The following is a 22,236-nucleotide window of genomic DNA, read 5'->3' on the forward strand; positions in this document are numbered from 1 at the left end:
GTTATTCTGGAAGCAGAATGGAAGATACTATTTTGGGGGAGAGGCCCATATTTTGGGGGGAAAGGATATTTTGGGGACCACCCCAGGTAACCCAGACAACAAGTGGCACACGCCTGCAGAGAGGCCCTGGGCAGAGGGATAGAGACATGGGCGGCCGAAGTGGTAACTGCTGCAGAGGTGACTGCAGGGCCAGTGCGGTGGGCTGCAGAACTGCTGAGGTGACTTTCCAGTGACCCATCTGGAGAGCGGATCTGCAGGGGGAGTGTAACGGGAGGAGCTGGTTTCGAGGAGATGGTTCTGTGTGTGGCATTTTGAGTGCGAAGTGTCTATGGGACATCTGAGGGGTGATGTCCTGTTGTTAAGCTGGATTCACCAGTCAGGAGCTCAGAGGAGCTGTGGGTGAGGCTGTGGGGGCGATTCAGTCCTGCCAAGGGGAGGATTGAAGACGAGGCCCTGGGGAAAAGGGCCATGTACATGGCAAATGGGAGAAGAGAAATCCACCAAGAGAAAGAAGAATAGCAGAGCAGTTGGGAGAAAACTAGTTGAGGCAACACAGAGAAGGCTGTAACCTGGCTTAAGAGGGATTTGAACACTGACTAAAAGGAGCATAGTGAGAAAGGTGGGTGTGTGGGGCAAGAAAAGCAAGAGCTAAAGCCCACCTTTAATTGCCAAGACTGGGGAAAAGGAGGAGGAGGACTATACTTAGGTAGCCTTTAAAAAACAGATCTGTGTGTATCTGTGTGTGTGCATATGTGCACACACACTTTTCTGCCTGGGCTTTTTAAATTTATTTAAGTAAAACAAAAATTAAGGGGGGAAAACATTCCACTGAGAGGAAAATATTTGTCCACGGCAAAAGCTACCTGGTAATCAAATAAACAGGAGCTGAAAATGCCCACTGGTTTGAAACACGCAGCCACCGGCAGTGCAACTCCTGTCTCAGTGCCGCGGTGAGGGCCGTGGGGGATGCAGGGCTCTGAGCCCTGGAGGAGTCATCAGCACAGGTACTTCTCCAAGAAACTGGACTTTAAAGGGAAGAAGAAAGTGTAGAAAGTATCAGAGAGCAATACAGGGCCGTGAGAGAGGGTTGGGCGAGGGTTAGTTTTGTTTACAGTGGGCGTTTCTGGCCTTGCTGAGTTGCTAGGCCTTTGCTGTTGTTGGTCTTTGTTCCAAAAGCTTTTTAGAAAGTTCTTCTCGCTTGAATATCTGAACAGATTAATTCATGTTGGATTATTTCTGGTGTTTTATTTTTTAATTAAAAAATTATCTGGAATTTATTTTAATGTCAAAAGTGAGGACACTGTACCAGGTCTTCCAATGATTTAGCTAATTACTTCAGTACTTGAATCCACTGTTTTAAAGTGTCAGTTTTATAATATTACTAAAATCTCATAAATATCCACGTCTATTCTTGAAATGTTTTCTATTTCACTCATACTCTCAGTGCACTATTTCTATACTGTTTCCATGACCATAGATTAATACCTCCTAGATTTGGTCCTATTTTAACCTTTCCCAGAATGTCCCTAATACTACAAGTTCAAACATCCCTCCTCATTATTTTATTTGTTTATTTGTGTATATTTCTGGAAGAATTTTAGGATCACCTTTCAGAATTTTTTCTTAAATCTATTTGAGATTATTAACTAAATTTGCATTCAGATTGTAAATTTATTTTGGAGAAAAAATGTTCTATGTCCCCCAAACTTGAGTCTGCCCAGCGAAGAGTATGGTGCATTCTACTGTTCATTCAATCATCATTTTTTTCTTTTTTTAAGTCATTTATCAGAATCATCTTAACATTTTTCATTAATTTATTTCTGAATAGTCTGTGCCTTTGTTGTCATTATAAATGATACCTTTTCTGGGTTTTGAACTGGGTTGGTTGCTAATAAAGTCTTAATTTCTGGCTTCTCTTGAATAAGAAGGAGATCTGACAGTGTGGGGCCCTCCTTCCAATATGGTGACTGTGAGCAGCGTGTTTCATGAAGACGTCCACTTGCCAATTTGCCAGTGGCTGCACCCACTCCACACATTACTGCTACTTACATGCCCCCTGTAGGCAGACGAGTTCATGTAGGTTTAGGTGGGTTATGGACACAGATACTGACATCACTGCTGCCACGCTGCTGACGCTGTGGTGTCACTAACTCTGGTTCTTGCTCTCTAACGTCCCTGAATATGACAGCTCCTTTTGGGCTGTGGACATGCTGCATCTTTCCAGCACTGTCTGCTTTTCTGCAACACACCCCTGCCTCTCAGGTCAGAAGCAAATGTCAGCTCCTCCTACCCATCCACCCCATCCACGGTCTTGCCGTTCCTGGCCAGAGTGGTCCCTATCCCTTGACTGAGCAGTAACCCTAAAGGGACTATAAATTTGCCTCTCATCCACTGTCTTAGTTACATACCTGTGCTAGTTTACTTTAAAGGTCTGCCAGTTAGGAGGGGAGGGTCTAAAAGTCTTTTAGATCTCTGGCCTTATCATTTCTAACCGCTCCCCCACCCCATGGAACAGCTTACCACAGATCTCTGCTGCCCCATCTGTAGCAATGCCCTGTAAATTACAGACAGAGAGAAAAGAACTTCTAAGCCACCACCATAACTTTGACTTCCTGTGACCACACAGACCATAGAAATATCAAGATAAAAATTCCTGAAGAAGGATATTTTGCTTATGAAGACACTTTAATTGCATACCTTTCTGTGACTTGTAATAACTTCATAGACTCTCTGAATGTGCTGCACTCACCTTCCCAGACTCAAGGGAGCTTGCTCACTTGCCTATTTTCAGTGTATTTCCTCCAACATTCTCTATGCATAGCTTTCCCAAAGGTACATTTCTTACTTCTATTTAAATTGTTAGATACATCCACAATATTCTTTTTTTAATCCTCAATTACAAATCATCTTCCAAGATTGTATTATTTCAACACTGAGAGTGAATAATATGCTTCAAGATTCCCTAAGTTTATTACCAGCAAATAACTATGGTTGGTTAAAGATTCTTAAGTATGTTATTCCTACTAAGGGTATATAAGTGAAAGAAACAGGTTGTAATTAGTCTTCTTCCCAGAGATTTTATATTTGCCTTTTGTTTGGATTCTTTCACTGTTGAACATTATTATTACCATGAATGTCTTTTCTCTTTGGGATTTAGTTCACCATTTGCCCCTCTCTCTTTACAGGAGTAAAGGAATTGATGTTGTCCTTCCATCCATCCACCACTCCATGTTGTGTGTCCATTCCTTCAACAGGTATTCAGTTTGGGTTCACCACCTTATTTGTGGCCTCTTTCCAGTGGCCCCTCTGTTGGCTCTGGAGAACAATATATTGGAAATCAGAGTGGGTACATGGAAACTTGACTACCCAGTATAGACGCATGGTGCCAGAAAAAGCCCAGGACATCGCAGCGTGGCAGCCCACCATGCAAGGAACAGCAATTCTGGCTGTGGTGGACCAATGTGAGTAAAAAGGCTTCATGGGGTGAAGACCTTGAAAAGTCCAAAAATGCATTGGCGTTGCTTCCTAAGGAATCCAGTGTTGGGTATTGTTTAATATGAGAGGGAGATGCTAACACTATCATCGTTATAAACAACATAGTTGTTGTAACTGTAATTATTATTTTTAATATATTTTCTTTATAATTATTATTTGTGACTTACAAGAGCTCTTACAGAGGCAGTTGTTAAGAAGCGTGGCCATTATACTGTTGCTGAAGTGTTAATTCAGTAGAGGCATGGTAATAGTATTAATAAGTACTCACTCTTTTGATCCTCACATGACTATAAAGGTTACCCAGCAGTGCTTTATAATGGAGATAGAAATCTATCCGTTTAAGAGTTTGTAGAACCTAGAATAAGAGCAGTCATTCCACCGTATTTTGCCATATATTCCAGACTATCAGTTTAAAGTAGGAACTACCTGATGAGGCCATATAAACCCTTTGTGCATCCCCAATCATTCATTACCTTCCTGGTCCCCTGGGGCAGAGGTTCTTCCAGAAGGTGGTCCCAACTCTCCTCCCCACCCCACTCTTGGCCTTTGCTACCCACTGTTGGTCATTAGCTAAGCATCCTCATGTCCTGCATGTGTCTGAGCTGTGAGGGAACAGAAACAGAACTCAGCTGTTTACAAACTGTATTGACTATGATTATGTCTGAACAGTCTCTCTCCTTCCCTGCCCACACCCCCCACAGGGCAACAGGGGGCTCACAACCACAGCGATTCCCATGCCAGCCCATCAGGGAACCTTCTTCCCTAGAAATATTCTTACAACCAGGGCTGTTTCCTCCCTTACTTCACTGCCAGTTTCACTCCCAGGTTACAGTCCCCAACAAAAGGCTATCCCAGTTTGAAATTCTTAATCAAGTCACATTGATCCTGAGTACCTGGCATTTTCCTATGAGCACTCATAGAAACAGAACAGGGCCTGGCAGTGGCAGTGGGCCAGGTTCCTGGGTGAGGGGACCTGCTGGGCCCTTCAGGTTCTGGAGTCTGGCCCGAGCTTAGCTCCCAGTAAGGCGTCTTCCCATCTGCATGATTTTGGGCCAGGCTTCAACAGTTCAGAGCTTCATTTATCATCTGCAAACAATAATTCCTTACTGCATATTTTAAGACTGTCATGTACCACAAAGGGTGCTTAGGGAATTCAGTGAGTCAATGCATGGAAGTCACACAACCTGGTCCTCAGGGAATGTTAGTTATCTTCATTATGCACCATCGATAAAATTGGCTGTACAGACTTGGCCAGGTATCAAGCTACAGGCACAAGAATTTGACAATGTGTCACTTTCTGGGTCATACTCACAATTTTACACAGTAAAACACGCTACCTGGGACCACCCAGCTCTCAGCCCACCAGACTCCCCACCCCAAGAACCCTCAATTTATCTGATTTGCTTGCTACCCCTACTTCTTGGAGAAAGCTGGCATATCACACACAGTCAATGACTGCTAGGTTATGTCCATTCCCATTCACTCAAATTGCCCCATTTTCAGTATCCACTGTGCTGCAAAACATAGACAAATGTTCAGAATATGACAGCAAGGCCTTTCCGGTTCCACAGTCAGAGAAGTATGAATCTGTCATGTTTAATATGCCATATGACACTAAGCAAGGCAGGAAAACAGGCTCCTGTGCTTTAAGAAAATTTTTAGCAATGACGTTTGAAACTAAAAGGGTTTTTGTTTGACCTTCAGCTAACCAGAAAATTCAATTGACTCCTATTACCCATTACTCAGGTGTCCTGGTTTGATTGTATTAGGTGCTTTTTCCTCATCTCCCCAGCATGACTTTGCTCCATCAGCACAGACGGAGTGTCTCCAAGGCTGCTCCGTGTGCATGGGCGTGTGTATGCACACATGTGCACCCACTGATTGGTGCCACTGATCCATATCCAGGAGTTGTTCTGTCTTACAACTCAAGCATTGCTTTATTATATCCTAGAAAACTGCTTTTAGATCATTGATTGAACTACAGACCATCCTCTTGCCCACATTAGGAAGTGACATCTTCCAAGACACAGGTCCTGTGTGCTTGTATATATGTATAAGTAAGAATTAAATATGTATGTCATCCCCTCACATATTTAATTTGTGCCTTCCTAATTGAATGTGCACAGTAAAGGCTAACGTCCCATATCAGGAGAACTTTTAGGAAGAAAGAAGAACGAATTAGCCACCAGGGAGAAGACAGGACATCAAGCAGGAGTTTGGTATAAAATCATTTATTCTAAAGCTGCTCTGGCTCAATAAATAAGTGGAATTGACATTGTTGTATCATGACAGAGCATCTGCTATTGAAGACTGATTCTAATTTACTTTGATATAAGTGGAAAATTGTGTCGGAACAGCATGGGAAATGAAGCACACTGCATCTATCTGTACTCCTGAAGTGTGTCTCAGAGCTGCTCAGTTTTGAGGAAAAGTATCTTGTCTGGAGACAATAGAATTATTTTCATTGTTGGAATTTTTGTAGCTTCCAGAAGCACATCTGCAGGTGATTCTGTAAAAGTCTAGAGTTGACTTAAATAGCAGGAAGTTTTAGCCTATTGAAATCAGGAGAAGTGAAATATTTTTGCCCACCACCACCAACACCACCACCACCACAAGGCAAGCACGTGTACACCCAGAGAGATTTCACATCAGAGGGAATGACAAAGCTGTTCATGTTACCGAGGCCAAACTTGTTCTGCTCACTGCACAACAGTGATAAATAAATCAGGAGACAAGGTTTTGGGGCAAGGAATAGTAACTTTATTCAGAAAGCTGGCAGACCAAGAAGATGGGGGACTAATGTCCTGGGGAATCATCTTGCCCAAGTCAGAATTCAGGCTCCTTTTAAACTAAAAAGTGGAGGGGGTGTGGTTGGTTCTGCAAACTTCTTGGTGCAGGCATTCTTTGTTCTTGCAGCCATCCATGGGGTTCAGGCTATGGTGTCCCTGTAAACCTCCAACAAAACAAAGGTTATTCTCTATTTTGCAACTTGCCATCTCTGCATAAGTGCAGAAGTGCTAACATCCTTAAAGGTCAGAGTCCCGAGAATAGGCTTTCCTGTAGGTTTTAGGCTAAAGGTGCAGAGCCAGCAAGATTAAGCCTGGAAAACAGGGCGCAGTGCTTCAAACTAAAGGAACAGATCCAATATGGCGTCAGATGTGTTCTCTATTACAGTTCTAGTTAGGGGAAATCTTGCAGTAGAAAATCCCCTCAGTTGTTTTTCTTGCTTTGCCTAAGATCTTGTTTGTTGGCTTGTGGTCTCATGGTGTCCCAACCGTATGTTCAGATGAATACTATTAAAATCATTTGGTGCAGAAAACATATTTTTTTCTGCTTCAAAAAATGACTCAAACATTTCGCTTTGTTTATTCCATAGAATTTGGATTGAATCTATTCTCGACTTTCTTCTTCCTTCAAACCATTTTTTTACTGGAGGGTTTAAAGCCCAAATTAAAGAATTTTGGAGAAGAATCATGTAACTCATAAGAGCTCTACATCCAAATTTAAGCCTGACCCATATTTACACTTTTAATCAAGGAAGACAATAAACATTGTTAGTCAATCACTTATGAAGTTTTTAACTTTGTCCATGTAAACTTTTGGAAGTTGGGAGGCTTAGAAACTTGATCTAACAAAACAGGTATCATTGCTTGACCCTGTGAGTGAAGGAATCCCAGTGTAGTTTACTGCAAGTACATTTTATTAAAAATAATAAAGAATTCTTGCTCTCTAATAAAGCAACAGACAGAAGCACATACTGAGTGTTTAAAATAAATCAGAATATGGGTTAACTTATCTAAACAAGTCAAGATAGTATAGGGAAAAAAGTATGAACTTGAAGGAAAATACATATTGTGCAATTAATATCCTAATTTTAAGAAGCAAATGATAAAAAAAAAACAATTTTTAAATTACTTATCTACAAAGGAGATATAAAGCAAACTTACTTTCATAAGTGTTACATAAACAAAAGGGCTATCTAAATCTACATTATTAAAGACTAAATTATACCAAATACATATTCAAGGATGATTGATATTCATGATATTTATAATTTTTGAAAGTATAACTTACATAAAACATATACAAGCAGCTCTTGAATTATCCGAGTTACCCTAGTCAACAGTTATTCTTAATGTAGTTTAAAAATGTAATGGGCAAAGTACAGTCCCTTCCATTTGAATAGCCACTGGAATTCTGGATATTCCCGTAGGTTAAAGAACAAAAGCAAAGTAACTATTCTACTTTAAAGAAGTTGCTCATAGACTTTAAGACATTCACTATATATATACTGTTACAGGAAAGAATTAAGCAATTTGAAATTTAAAAAAAAAAGAAATCTACTGCTGAAAATGAAATTCTCTCATGTCTGCTGACCATAAAATAAAGGCACTAAATTAATGCTCCATTTACTGTTTTCCTACCAGCATAGGCCATGATAATTGCCTTCACATTCCCTGTATGCTAGATGAATGAACGCCTCCAAACATGCTCAGGTCTGAGTGTTGAATGTGTGTGAAAGCCGTCAATCACCTAGCTTGTCTGGAACACACAGATTCTTTTGAGAGGGGAACTACACTTCATAAATATATATGGGAAGGTAGTAGCTCTAACTCGGGTTTACAGTGAAAACTGAGTGAATTTAAAACCGGCACTAGGAACCAGTCTGAGGAACCACAGTAATTGTTTCTAGAGCTATATCTATTCTATTTATGCTACATGAAAAAACGTCCCTCCAAATGCTCAATTCTGTAGGATAAGGGTGTGTAAAATCATCAATCACTTAGCTTTTGGGAAGACACATTTTCTTCTCAGTGGGAAAATACACTACATACATATATATGGGGAAGTAATAGCTCGAACTCAGTTTTACATTGAAAACTGCATGAATTTCTCTAACCGGCACCAGGAAACATACTGAAAAAACAGTGTAAGTGTTTAGAGTGCTACCTATTCTCTTTAAGCTAGATGAATGAACGTCTCTGCAAATTCTCAATTCTGAGATTTAATTGTGTGTGAAAGCCGACAATCAACCAGCTTGTTGGAAATAAACATTATCTTTTCAGTGGGGATCTACACTACATGAATATAGATGGGGTGGTACTAGCTCAAACATTGTTTTACAGTGAAATCTGCAGGAACTTTCCCGGCACTAGGAAACATACTGAGAAACCAGAGCAATTATTTCTACTGCAACACATTCCCTTTATGCTAGATGAATGAAAGCTTCTCCACATGTTCTGTTCTGAGGGTTTAATGCGAGCGAAAACCAACTGTCACTTCGTTTGTAGGGAACACAAACTTTCTTTGGAATGGGGAACTAACTACATACATATATATGGGGAGGTACTAGCTCCAGCTAGGTTTTATAGTGATAAATTCATGAAATTCAAACCGGCACTAGGAAACATACTGAGAAACCAGATAAGTGTTTCAACTGCAAACGATTCCCTTCATCCTAGATGAACTAACGCCTCACCCCATGCACAGTTCTGAGAGTGAATGTGTACGAAAGCCATATATCACTTAGCTTGTAGGGAAAACATATTTTCTTTAGAGTGGGGAAAAACACTACATAAATATATATGGGGAGGTACAAGTTCCAACTCGCTTTTACAGTGAAAGCGTCATGAACTTCAAACCGGCCCTAGGAAACATAATGAGAAACCAGAGTATGGGTTTCTACTGCAACATATTCCCTATATGCTAGATGAAAGAACGTCTCTTCACATGCACGATTCTGAGAGTTAAGTTTCTATGAAAGCCATCAGTCCCATAGCATGTTAGGAATACACAGATTCTTTTCAGTGGGAAACTAACATACATACATATATATGAGGAGGTATTAGTTCCAAGTCGGTTTAAAAGTGAATACGGCATGAACTTCAAACCAGCACTAGGAAATATACAGAGAAACCAGAGTAAGTGTTTCTGTTGCTAACTATTATATTTATGCAAGATGAGCGAACGTCTCTTCTCATGCTCAATTCTGAGAGTAAATTGTGTGTGAAAGCCATCAATCACCTATCTTTTTGGGAACACACAGATTCTTTTCAGTGGGAAAAATCACTATATACATATATAAATAGAGTTAGTAGCTCCATCTCCGTTTTATATTGAAAAGTGCATGAAGTTCAAACCGACACTAGGAAACATGCTGAAAAACCCCAGTAATTTTTTCTACTGCAACCCATTCAATTTATGCGAGATGAACGGACGTCTCAACACATGATCAGTTCTGAGAGATGAATGTGTGCAAAAGCAATCTTTCACTTAGCTTGTTGGAAACACAGTTTGTTTCGAGTGGGGAATTACACAAATTCAGATATATATGAAGGTACTAGGTCCAAGTAGGTTTTACATTGAAATCTGCATTAAATTCAAAGCGGCACTGGAAAACATACTGAGAAATCAAAGTAAATGTTCCTAGTGATACCTATTCTCTTTAAGCAAGATGAACGAACGTCTCTCAAAGGGCTCAAATCTGAGAGTTAAATGTGTGGGAAAGCTTCAATCACCTAGCTTGTTGGGAACACACAGTTTGTTTTAAATGGGAATCTACACTACATACATATATATGTGTAGGAACTAGATCCAACATGGTATTACAGTGAAAACTGCAAGAACTTCAAACCGGCAGTATTAAAGTTACTGAGAAACCAGAGAAAGTGTTTCTAGTTCTATCTATTCTCTTTATGCTATATGAACGAACGTCTCTCCACATGTTCAATTCTGAGAGAGAATTTTGTGTGAAATACATCAATCACATAGCTTGTTGGGCACACACAGATTCTTTTCAGTGGGGAAGTACACTACCAATATACATATGGGAAGGTACTAGCTCCAACACGATTTTACATTGAAAACAGCAAGAACTTCAAACCAGCACCAAGAAAAATACTGAGAAACTAGAGGAAGTTATTCTACTGCATCCCATACCCCTTAAGTTAGATGAGCGAACATCAGACCACATACTGTGTTGTGAGAGATGTATGTGTGTGAAAGCCAACTATCATTTAGCTTGTACGGAATACACAGTTTATTCTGATTGGGTAAATACACTACATACATATATATGGGGAGGTACTAGCTCCAACTCGGTTTTACATTGAAAAGTGCATGAAATTCAAACCAGCATGAGGAAACATACTTAGAAACCAGTGTAAGATTTTCTAATGCAAACCATTCCCTTCATCCTAGTTGAAAGAACACCTCTCAACATGCTCAGTTCTAGAATTGGATGTGTGTGAATGTAATCCATCACTTTGCTTGAAGGGAAACATAGACTCTTTTGAGTGGGGAACTACACTACATACATATATGAGGAGGTACTATCTCAAACTCTGTTTTACACTAAAAAATACATGAACTTCAAACGGGCACTAGGAAGCATCCTGAGAAACCAGAGTATGTGTTTATACATCAACCCATTCCCTTTATGCTAGAGGAAGGAACTTCTCTCCACATGCTCAATTCAGTGAGTTAAGAGTGTGTGAAAGCCGTCAATCAACCAGATTGTTGGGAATACACAATTTCTTGTCAGTGGGTAAATACACTGCATGCATACATATGGGGAAGCACAAGCTCCAACACGGTTTTACAGGGAAAACGGCATGAACTTCAAACCAGCACCATGAAAAATACTGAGAAACCGCAGTAAGTGTTTCTACTGCATCCCTTTCTATTTCTGTTAAATGAACGAAAGCCTCTCCACATGCTATGTTCTGAGACTTGAATGTGTGTGAAAGCCAACTATCACTTAGCTTGTATGGAACACACAGATTTCTGAGTGGGTAACTACACTACATACATATATATGGGGAGGTAGTAGCTTCAAATCGGTATTATGTTGAAAACTGCCTGAATATCAAACCAGCACTAGGAAACATACTGAGAAATCAGAGCAAGTGTTTCTAAGGCAACCCTTTCCGTTTATGCTAGATGAAAGAAATTCTGTCCAAATTCTCAATTCTGAGAGTTAAGTGTGTGTGAAAGCCGTCAATAACATAGCTTGTTGGGAACACATAGTTTATTTTCAGTGGGAAAGTACACAACATAAATATGTATGGAGAGGTATTAGCCAAAACAATTTATTACAGTGAAAACTGCATGAACTTCAAACAACACTAAGGAAAGATACAGGGAAACCAGAGTAAGTGTTTCTACTGCAATTCATTCCCTTTATGTTTGATGAACTAACGACTCTCCACATACAGAATTCTGAGAATTCAGTGTGCGTCAAAGCGTTTATTCACCTAGCTTTTTGGGAGCACACAGTTTCTTTTCAATGGAAAACTACACTACATATTTATATGAGAGGAGGTTCTAGCTCCAAATCGGTTTTACAGTGAAAAATACATGAACTTCACACCAGCACTCGGAAACATACTTAGAAACCAGAGAAAGTGTTTCTACTAAAACCCATTCCCTCTATGCTGTATTAACGAACAACTCACCACATGCTCAAATCTGAGTGTTAATTGTGTGTCAAAACAAACATTAACCTACCTTTTTGGGAACACACTGTATTTTTCCATTCGGAAAATACAGAACATACATATATAAAGGGAGGTATTTTCTCCAACTATGTTTTACAGTGGAAATTGCATGAATTTCAAAACGGCACTAAGAAACATACTGAGAAACCAGAGTAATTGTTTCAACTGCAACCCAATCCATTTCTGCTAGATGAATGAATGTTTCTCCAAATGCTCAATTCTGAGAGTTAAGTGTGTGTGAAAGCCGTCAATAACATAGCTTGTTGGGAACACATAGTTTATTTTCAGTGGGAAAGTACACAACATAAATATGTATGTAGATGTACTAGCCCCAACAAGGTTTTACAGTGAAAACTGCATGAACTTCAAACAACACTATGGAAAGATACAGGGAAACCAGAGTAAGTGTTCCTACTGCAACACATTCCCTTTATGCGTGATGAACTAACGACTCTCCACATGCAGAATTCTGAGAATTCAGTGTGTGTCAAAGCGTTTATCCACCTAGCTTGTTGGGAGCACACAGTTTCTTTTCAAAGGAAAACAATACTACATACATATATAAGAGGAGGTTCTAGCTCCAACTCGGTTTTACATTGAAAAGTGCATGAAATTCAAACCAGCATGAGGAAACATACTTAGAAACTAGTGTAAGATTTTCTACTGCAAACCATTCCCTTCATCCTAGTTGAAAGAACACCTCTCAACATGCTCAGTTCTAGAATTTGATCTGTGTGAATGTAAGCCATCAATTTGCTTGTAGGAAAACATAGATTCTTTTGAGTGGGGAACTACACTATATACTTATATGAGGAGGTACTATCACAAACTCTGTTTTACACTAAAAAATACATGAACTTCAAACGGGCACTAGGAAGCATCCTAAGAAATCAGAGTATGTGTTTCTACTTCAAACCATTCCCTTTATGCTAGAGGAAGGAACTTCTCTCCACATGCTCTATTCAGTGAGTTAAGAGTGTGTGAAAGCCGTCAATCAACCAGCTTGTTGGAAATACACAGTTTCTTGTCAGTGGGTAAATACTCTGCATGCATACATATGGGGAAGCACAAGCTCCAACACGGTTTTACAGGGAAAACGGCATGAACTTCAAACCAGCACCAAGAAAAATACTGAGAAACCACAGTAAGTGATTCTACTGCATAACTTTCTATTTCTGCTAAATGAACGAAATCCTCTCCACATGCTATGTTGTGAGACTTGAATGTGTGTGAAAGCCAACTATCACTTAGATTGTATGGAACACACAGTTTTTCTCAGTGGGTAACTAAACTACATACATATATATGGGGAGGTACTAGCTTCAAATCGGTATTACGTTGAAAACTGCATGAACATCAATCCAGCACTAGGAAACATACTGAGAAATCAGAGCAAGTGTTTCTAAGACAACCCATTCCGTTTATGCTAGATGAAAGAAATTCTGTCCAAATTCTCAATTCTGAGAGTTAAGCTTGTATGAAAGCCGTCAATCCAAGAGCATGTTGGGAATACACAGATTCTTTTCAGTGGGAAACTAACATACATACATATATATGGGGAGGTACTAGTTCCAAGTCGGTTTAAAAGAGAAAACAGCATGAACTTCAAACCAGCACTAGGAAATATACTGAGAAACCAGAGTAAGTGTTTCTGTTGCTAACTATTATATTTATGCAAGATGAGTGAACGTCTGTAATCATGCTCAATTCTGAGAGTAAATTTGTGTGAAAGCCATCAATCACCTATCTTTTTGGGAACACGCAGATTCTTTTCAGTGGGAAAAAACACTAAATACATATATATGTAGAGTTACTAGCTCCATCTCGGTTTTACATTGAAAAGTGAATGAAGTTCAAACCGAAACTAGGAAACATGCTGAAAAACCCCAGTAATTGTTTCTACTGCAACCCATTCAATTTATGCGAGATGAACGGACGTCTCAACACATGCTCAGTTCTGAGAGATGAATGTGTGCAAAAGCAATCTTTCACGTAGCTTGGTGGAAACACAGTTTGTTTCAAGTGGAGAATTACACTACATACAGATATATTTGGAGGTAATAGGTCCAAGTAGGTTTTACATTGAAAACGGCATGAACTTCAAAGCAACACTGGAAAACATACTGAAAAATCAAAGTAAATGTTTCTAGTGATACCTATTCTCTTTAAGCAAGATGAAAAACGTCTCTCAATGTGCTCAATTCTGAGAGTTAAATGTGTGGGAAAGCTTCAATCACATAGCTTGTTGGGAACACACTGTTTGTTTTCACTAGGAAACTACTCTACATACATATATATGTGTAGGTACTAGATCCAACCCGTTATTACAGTGAAAACTGCAAGAACTTCAAACTGGCAGGATTAAAGATACTGAGAAACCAGAGTAAGTGTTTCTAGTTCTATCTATTCTCTTTATGCTATATGAACGAACGTCTCTCCACATGTTCAATTCTGAGAGAGAACTTTGTGTGAAATACATCAATCACATAGCTTGTTGTGAACACACAGATTCTTTTCAGTGGGGATGTATACTACCAATATACATATGGGAAGGTAGTAGCTCCAACACAATTTTACATTGAAAAGAGCAAGAACTTCAAACCAGCACCAATAAAATACTGAGAAAAATACTGAGAATAACTAGAGGAATTTATTCTACTGCATCCAATTCCCCTTATGTTAGATGAGCGAACATCACTCAACATGCTGTGTTGTGAGAGTTGTATGTGTGTGAAAGCCAACTATCACTTAGCTTGTAGCTTGTAAACAAACATACAGTTTATTCTGATTGTGTAAGTACACTACATACATATATATGGGGAGGTAGTAGATCCAACTCGGTTTTACTTTGAAAAGTGCATGAAATTCAAACCAACGTGAGGAAACATTCTTAGAAACCAGTGTAAGATTATCTAATGCAAACCATTCCCTTCATCCTAGTTGAAAGGACTCCTCTCAACATGCTCAGTTCTAGAATTGGATGTGTGTGAATGTAATCCATCACTTTAATTGAAGGGAAAAATAGATTCTTTTCAGTGGGGAACTACACTACATACATATATGAGGAGGTACTATCTCAAACTCTGTTTTACACTAAAAAATACATGAACTTCAAACGGGCACTAGGAAGCATCCTGAGAAACCAGAGTATGTGTTTCTACTTCAACCCATTCCCTTTATGCTAGAGGAAGGAACTTCTCTCCACATGCTCACTTCAGTGAGTTAAGAGTGTGTGAAAGCCGTCAATCAACCAGCTTGTTGGGAACACACAGTTTCTTGTCAGTGGGTAAATACACTGCATGCATACATATGGGGAAGTACAAGCTCCAACAAGGTTTTACAGGGAAAATGGCATGAACTTCAAACCAGCACTAAGAAAAGTACTGAGAAACCACAGTAAGTGTTTCTACTGCATCACTTTCTATTTCTGCTAAATGAACAAAAGCCTCTCTACATGCTATGTTGTGAGAGTTGAATGTGTGTGAATGCCAACTATCACTTAGCTTGTATGGAACACACAATTTTTTTGAGTGGGTAACTACACTACTTAAATATATATGGGGAGGTACTAGCTTCAAATCGGTATTACGTTGAAAACTGCATGAACATCAAACCAGCACTAGGAAACATACTGAGAAATCAGAGCAAGTGTTTCTAAGACAACCCATTCCGTTTATGCTAGATTAAAGAAATTGTGTCCAAATTCTCTATTCTGAGAGTTAAGTGTGTGTGAAAGCCAACAATAACATAGCTTGTTGAGAACACATAGTTTATTTTCAGAGGGAAAGTACACAACATAAATATGTATGCAGAGGTACTAGCCCAAACAAGGTTTTACAGTGAAAACTGCATGAACTTCAAACAAAACTAAGGAAAGATACAGGGAAACCAGAGTAAGTGTTTCTACTGCAACACATTCCCATTATGTTTGATGAAATAACGACTCTCCACATGCAGAATTCTGAGAATTCAGTGAGCGTCAAAGCGTTTATTCACCTAGCTTGTTGGGAGCACATAGTTCGTTTTCAATGGAAAACTACACTACATACATATATAAGAGGAGGTTCTTGCTCCAACTCGGTTTTACAGTGAAAAATCATGAACTTCACACCAGCACTAGGATACATACTGAGAAACCAGAGAAAGTGTTTCTACTAAAACCCATTCCCTTTATGCTGGATGAACGTACGTCTCACCACATGCTCAAATCTGAGTGTTAATTGTGTGTCAAAACAGACAATAACCTAGCTTTATGGGAACACACAGTATTTTTCCATTGGGAAAATACACTACATACATATATAAAGGGAGGTATTTTCTCCACCTACCTTTTACATGGAAAATGCATGAATTTCAAAATGGCAATAGGAAACATACTGAGAAACCAGAGTAATTGTTTCAACTGCAACCCAATCCATTTCTGCTAGATGAATGAACTTCTCTCCAAAAGCTCAGTACTGAGATTTAAGTGTGTGTGAAAGCGGTCATTAAACAAGCTTGCTGGGAACACACAGTTTCTTTTCAATGTGAAAATTTGCCACATATATATACATATTTATATATATGGATGTACAAGCTCCAACGTGATTTAACCGTGAAAATTACATGAACTTAAAAATTGCACTGGGAAACTTATGGAGAATAGATAGTAAATATTTCTACTGCTAACCATTCCCTTTATGCTAGATGAATGAATGTCTCTCCACGTTCTCAGTTCTGAGAGTTGAATGTGTGTGAAAGCCGTCAATCACTTAGCTTGTCGGGAACACACAGTTTCTTTTGAGAGGGGAATTACACTTCATACATATATACGGGAAGGTAGTAGCTCTAACTCGTGTTTACAGTGAAAACTGAGTGAATTTAAAACCGGCACTAGGAACCAGTCTGAGGAACCAGAGTAATTGTTTCTAGTGCTATATCTATTCTGTTTATGCTACTTGAAAAAACGTCCCTCCAAATGCACAATTCTGAAGGTTAAGGGTGTGTAAAAGTCATCAATCACTTAGCTTTTTGGGAACACACATTTTCTTCTCAGTGGGAAACTACACTGCATACATATATATGGGGAAGTAATAGCTCGAACTCAGTTTTACATTGAAAACTGCATGAATTTCTCTAACCGGCACCAGGAAACATACTGAAAATCTAGTGTAAGGGTTTGGAATGCTATCTATTCTCTTTAAGCTAGATGAACGAACGTGTCTGCAAATTCTCAATTCTGAGATTTAATTGTGTGTGAAAGCCGACAATCAACCAGCTTGTTGGAAATAAATATTATCTTTTCTGTGGGGAACTACACTACATGAATATATATGGGGAGGTACTAGCTCAAACTCTGTTTTAAAGTGAAATCTGCAGGAACTTTCCCGGCACTAGGAAACATACTGAGAACCCAGAGCAATTATTTCTACTGCAACCCATTCCCTTTATGCTAGATGAATGAAAGCTTGTCCACATGTTCTGTTCTAAGAGTTTAATGTGAGCGAAAACCAACTGTCACTTCGCTTGTAGGGAACACAAAGTTTCTTTGGAGTGGGGAACTAACTACATACATATATATGGGGAGGTACTAGTTCCAGCTAGGTTTTATAGTGATAAATTCATGAAATTCAAACCGGCACTAGGAAACATACTGAGAAACAAGACAAGTGTTTCAACTGCAAACCATTCCCTTCATCGTAGATGAACTAACACCTCTCCCCATGCTCATTTCTGAGAGTGAATGTGTACGAAATCCATATATCATTTAGCTTGTAGGGAAAACAAGTTTTCTTATAGTGGGGAAAACACTACATACATATATATGGGGAGGTACAAGTTCCAAATCGCTTTTACAGTGAAAACGTCATGAACTTCAAACCGGCCCTTGGAAACATAATGAGAGACCAGGGTATGGGTTTCTACTGCAACCCATTCCCTATATGCTAGATGAAAGAACGTCTCTCCACATGCACGATTCTGAGAGTTAAGCTTCTATGAAAGCCGTCAATCCCATAGCATGTTGGGAATACACAGATTCTTTTCAGTTGGAAATTAACATACATAAATATATATGGGGAGGTACTAGTTCCAAGTCGGTTTAAAATTGAAAACGGCATGAACTACAAACCAGCACTAGGAAATATACTGAGAAACCAGAGTAAGTGTTTCTATTGCTAACTATTATATTTATGCAAGATGAGTGAACGTCTATACTCATGCTCAATTATGAGTGTAAATTGTGTGTGAAAGCCATCAATCACCTATCTTTTTGGGAACACACAGATTATTTTCAGTGGGAAAAAACACTAAATACATGTATATGTAGAGTTAAGATCTCCATCTCGGTTTTAAATTGAAAAGTGCATGAAATTCAAACCGAAACTAGGAAACATGCTGAAAAAACACAGTAATTGTTCCTAATGCAACCCATTCAATTTATGCGAGATGAACGGACGTCTCAACACATGCTCAGTTCTGAGAGATGAATGTGTGCAAAAGCAATCTTTCACTTAGATTGTTGGAAACACAGTTTGTTTCGAGTGGGGAATTACACTAAATACAGATATATTTGGAGGTACTAGGTCCAAGTAGGTTTTATATTGAAAACTGCATGGACTTCAAGCAGCACTGTAAAACACACTGAGAAATCAAAGTAAATGTTTCTAGTGATCCCTAATCTCTTTAAGCAAGATGGACGAACGTCTCTCAAAGTGCTCAATTCTGAGAGTTAAATGTGTGGGAAAGCTTCAATCACCTAGCTTGTTGGGAACACACAGTTTGTTTTCACTGGGAAACTACACTACATACATATATATGTGTAAGAACGAGATCCAAACCAGAATTACAATGAAAATTGCAAGATCTTCAAACCGGCAGTATTAAAGAAACTGAGAAACCAGAGTAAGTGTTTCTAGTTCTATCTATTCTCTTTATGCTCTATGAAAGAAGGTCTCTCCACATGATCAATTCTGAGAGAGAACTTTGTGTGAAATACATCAATCACATAGCTTGTTGGGAACACACAGATTCTTTTCAGTGGGGAAGTACACTACCAATATATATATGGGAAAGTACTAGCTCCAACACGATTTTACATTGAAAACAGCAAGAACTTCAAACCAGCACCAAGAAAAATACTGAGAAACTAGAGGAAGTTATTCTACTGCATCCCATTCCCCTTATGTTAGATGAGCGAACATCACTCAACATGCTGTGTTGTGAGAGTTGTATGTGTGTGAAAGCCATCTATCACTTAGCTTGTAGGGAACACACAGTTTATTCTGATTGGGTAAATACACTACATACATATATATGGGGAGGTACTAGCTCCAACTCGGTTTTACATTGAAAAGTGAATGAAATTCAAACCAGCGTGAGGAAACATACTTAGAAACCAGTGTAAGATTTTCTACTGTAAACCATTCCCTTCATCCTAGTTGAAAGAACACCTCTCAATATGCTCAGTTCTAGAATTGGTTGTGTGTGAATGTAATCCATCAGTTTACTTGTAGGGAAACATAGATTCTTTTGATTGGGGAACTACACTACATACATATATGAGGAGGTACTATCTCAAACACTGTTTTACACTAAAAAATACATGAACTTCAAACGGGCACTAGGAAGCATCCTGAGAAACCAGAGTATGTGTTTCTACTTCAACCCATTCCCTTTATGCTAGAGGAAGGAACTTCTCTCCACATGCTCAATTCAGTGAGTTAAGAGTGTGTGAAAGCCGTCAATCAACCGGTTTGTTGGGAATACACAGTTTCTTGTCAGTGGGTAAATACACTGCATGCATAAATATGGGGAAGCACAAGTTCCAACACAGTTTTACAGGGAAAACGGCATGAACTTCAAACCAGCACCAAGAAAAATACTGAGAAACCGCAGTAAGTGTTTCTACTGCATCCGTTTCTATTTCTGCTAAATGAAAGAAAGCCTCTCCACATGCTATGTTGTGAGACATGAATGAGTGTGAAACCCAACTATCACTTAGCTTGTATTGAACACACAGTTTTTCTGAGTGGGTAACTACACTACCTACATATATATGGGGAGGTAGTAGCTTCAAATCGGTATTACGTTGAAAACTGCATGAACATCAAACCAGCACTAGGAAACATACTGTGATATCAGAGCAAGTGTTTCTAAGAAAACCCATTCCGTTTATGCTAGATGAAAGAAATTCTGTCCAAATCCTCAATTCTGTGTGTTAAGTGTCTGTGAAAGCCGAAAGTCACAATATTTCCATATATATATATATATTTATAAATATATATATATTTATGGCACCTATATATGTATATGTGGTATTAATTTCCAGTGAAAATAAAGTGTGTGTTCCCAGCAAGATTGTTTAATGACCAATTTTACGCAAACTTATCTCTCAGTATTGAGTATGTGGAGAGACATTAATTCATCTAGCAGAAATGGATTAGGTTGCAGTTGAAACAATTACTCTTGTTTCTTCTGTATTTTTCCTAGTTCCTGTATGATATACATGCATTTTCCACTATAAAACATAGTTGGAAAAAATACCTCCCTTTATATATATATGTAGTGAATATTCCAATGGAAAAATACTGTTTGTTCCCAAATACCTTGGTTATTGTCTGTATTGACACACAATTAACACTCAGATTTGAGCATGTGGTGAGACGTTCGTTCATCCAGCATAAAGGGAATGGGTTTTAGTAGAAACACTTTCTCTGGTTTCTCAGAATGTTTACTATTGCTGGTGTGAATTTCATGAATTTTTCACTGTAAAACCGAGTTGGAGCTAGAACCTCCTCTTATATATGTATATAGTGTAGTTTTCCATTGAAAAGAAACTGTGTGCTCCAAACAAGCTAGGTGAATAAACGCTTTGATGCACACTGAATTCTCAGAATTCTGCATGTGGAGGGTCGTTAGTCCACCAAACATAAAGGGAATGTTTTGCAGTAGAAACACTTACACTGGTTTCCCTGTATCTTTCGTTAGTGTTGTTTGAAGTTCATGCAGTTTTCACTTTAAAACATTGTTGGGTCTAGTACCTCTCCATACATATATATGTTGTGTATTTTCCCACTGAAAATAATCTATGTGTTCACAACAAGCTATGTTATTGAAGGCTTTCACACACACTTAACTCTCAGAAATGAGAATTTGAACAGAATTTCTTTCATCTAGCATAAACGGAATGGGTTGTGTTAGAAACACTTGCTCTGATTTCTCAGTATGTTTCCTAGTCCTCGTTGAATGTTCATGCAGTTTTCAACGTAATACCGATTTGAAGCTACTACCTCCCCATATATATGTAGGTAGTGTAGTTACCCACTCAGAAAAACTGTGTGTTCCATACAAGCTAAGTGATAGTTGGCATTCACAAGCATTCAAGTCTCACAACATAGCATGTGGAGAGGCTTTCGTTCATTTAGCAGAAATAGAAAGGGATGAAGTAGAAACACTTACTGCGGTTTCTCAGTATTTTTCTTGGTGCTGGTTTGATGTTCATGCCGTTTTCCCTGTAAAACCGTGTTGGAGCTTGTGCTTCCCCATATGTATGCATGCAGTGTATTTACCCACTTACAAGAAACTGTGTATTCCCATCAAGCTGGTTGATTGACGGCTTTCACACACTCTTAACTCACTGAATTGAGCATGTGGAGAGAAGTTCCTTCCTCTAGCATAAAGGGAATGGGTTGAAGTAGAAACACATACTCTGGTTTCTCAGGATGCTTCCTAGTGCCCGTTTGAAGTACATGTATTTTTTAGTGTAAAACAGTGTTTGAGACAGTACCTCCTCATATATGTATGCAGTGTAGTTCCCCACTCAAAAGAGTCTATGTTTAGCTACAAGCAAACTGATGGATTACATTCACACACATCCAATTCTACAACTGAGCATGTTGAGAGGTGTTCTTTCAACTAGAATGAAGGGAATGGTTTGCAGTAGAAATTCTTACACTGGTTTCTAAGTATGTTTCCTCATGCTGGTTTGAATTTCATTCACTTTTCAATGTAAAACCTAGATGGAGATAGTACCTCCCCATATATATGTATGTAGTGTATTTACCCAATCAGAATAAACTGTGTGTTCCCTACAAGCTAAGTGATATTTGGCTTTCACACACATGCAACTCTTACAACACAGCATGTTGAGTGATGTTCGCTCATCTAACATAAGGGGAATGGGATGCAGTAGAATAACTTCCTCTAGTTTCTCAGTATTTTTCTTGGTGCTGGTTTGAAGTTCTTGCTGTTTTCAATGTAAAAT

General features: G+C 38.8%; 1 long non-coding RNA gene across 1 annotated transcript; it reads left to right on the forward strand.

Moving 5' to 3' along the window:
- The first annotated feature begins 399 nt into the window (after positions 1-399).
- Positions 400-9,037, forward strand: LOC116665652. Its single transcript, XR_004322253.1, has 3 exons — positions 400-925; positions 1,975-1,980; positions 9,026-9,037. It is a non-coding gene; the product is annotated as an uncharacterized LOC116665652 (long non-coding RNA).
- Positions 9,038-22,236: the final 13,199 nt, after the last annotated feature.

This window comes from Camelus ferus, chromosome 9, assembly GCF_009834535.1.
Source record: "Camelus ferus isolate YT-003-E chromosome 9, BCGSAC_Cfer_1.0, whole genome shotgun sequence".
NCBI lineage: Eukaryota > Metazoa > Chordata > Mammalia > Artiodactyla > Camelidae > Camelus > Camelus ferus.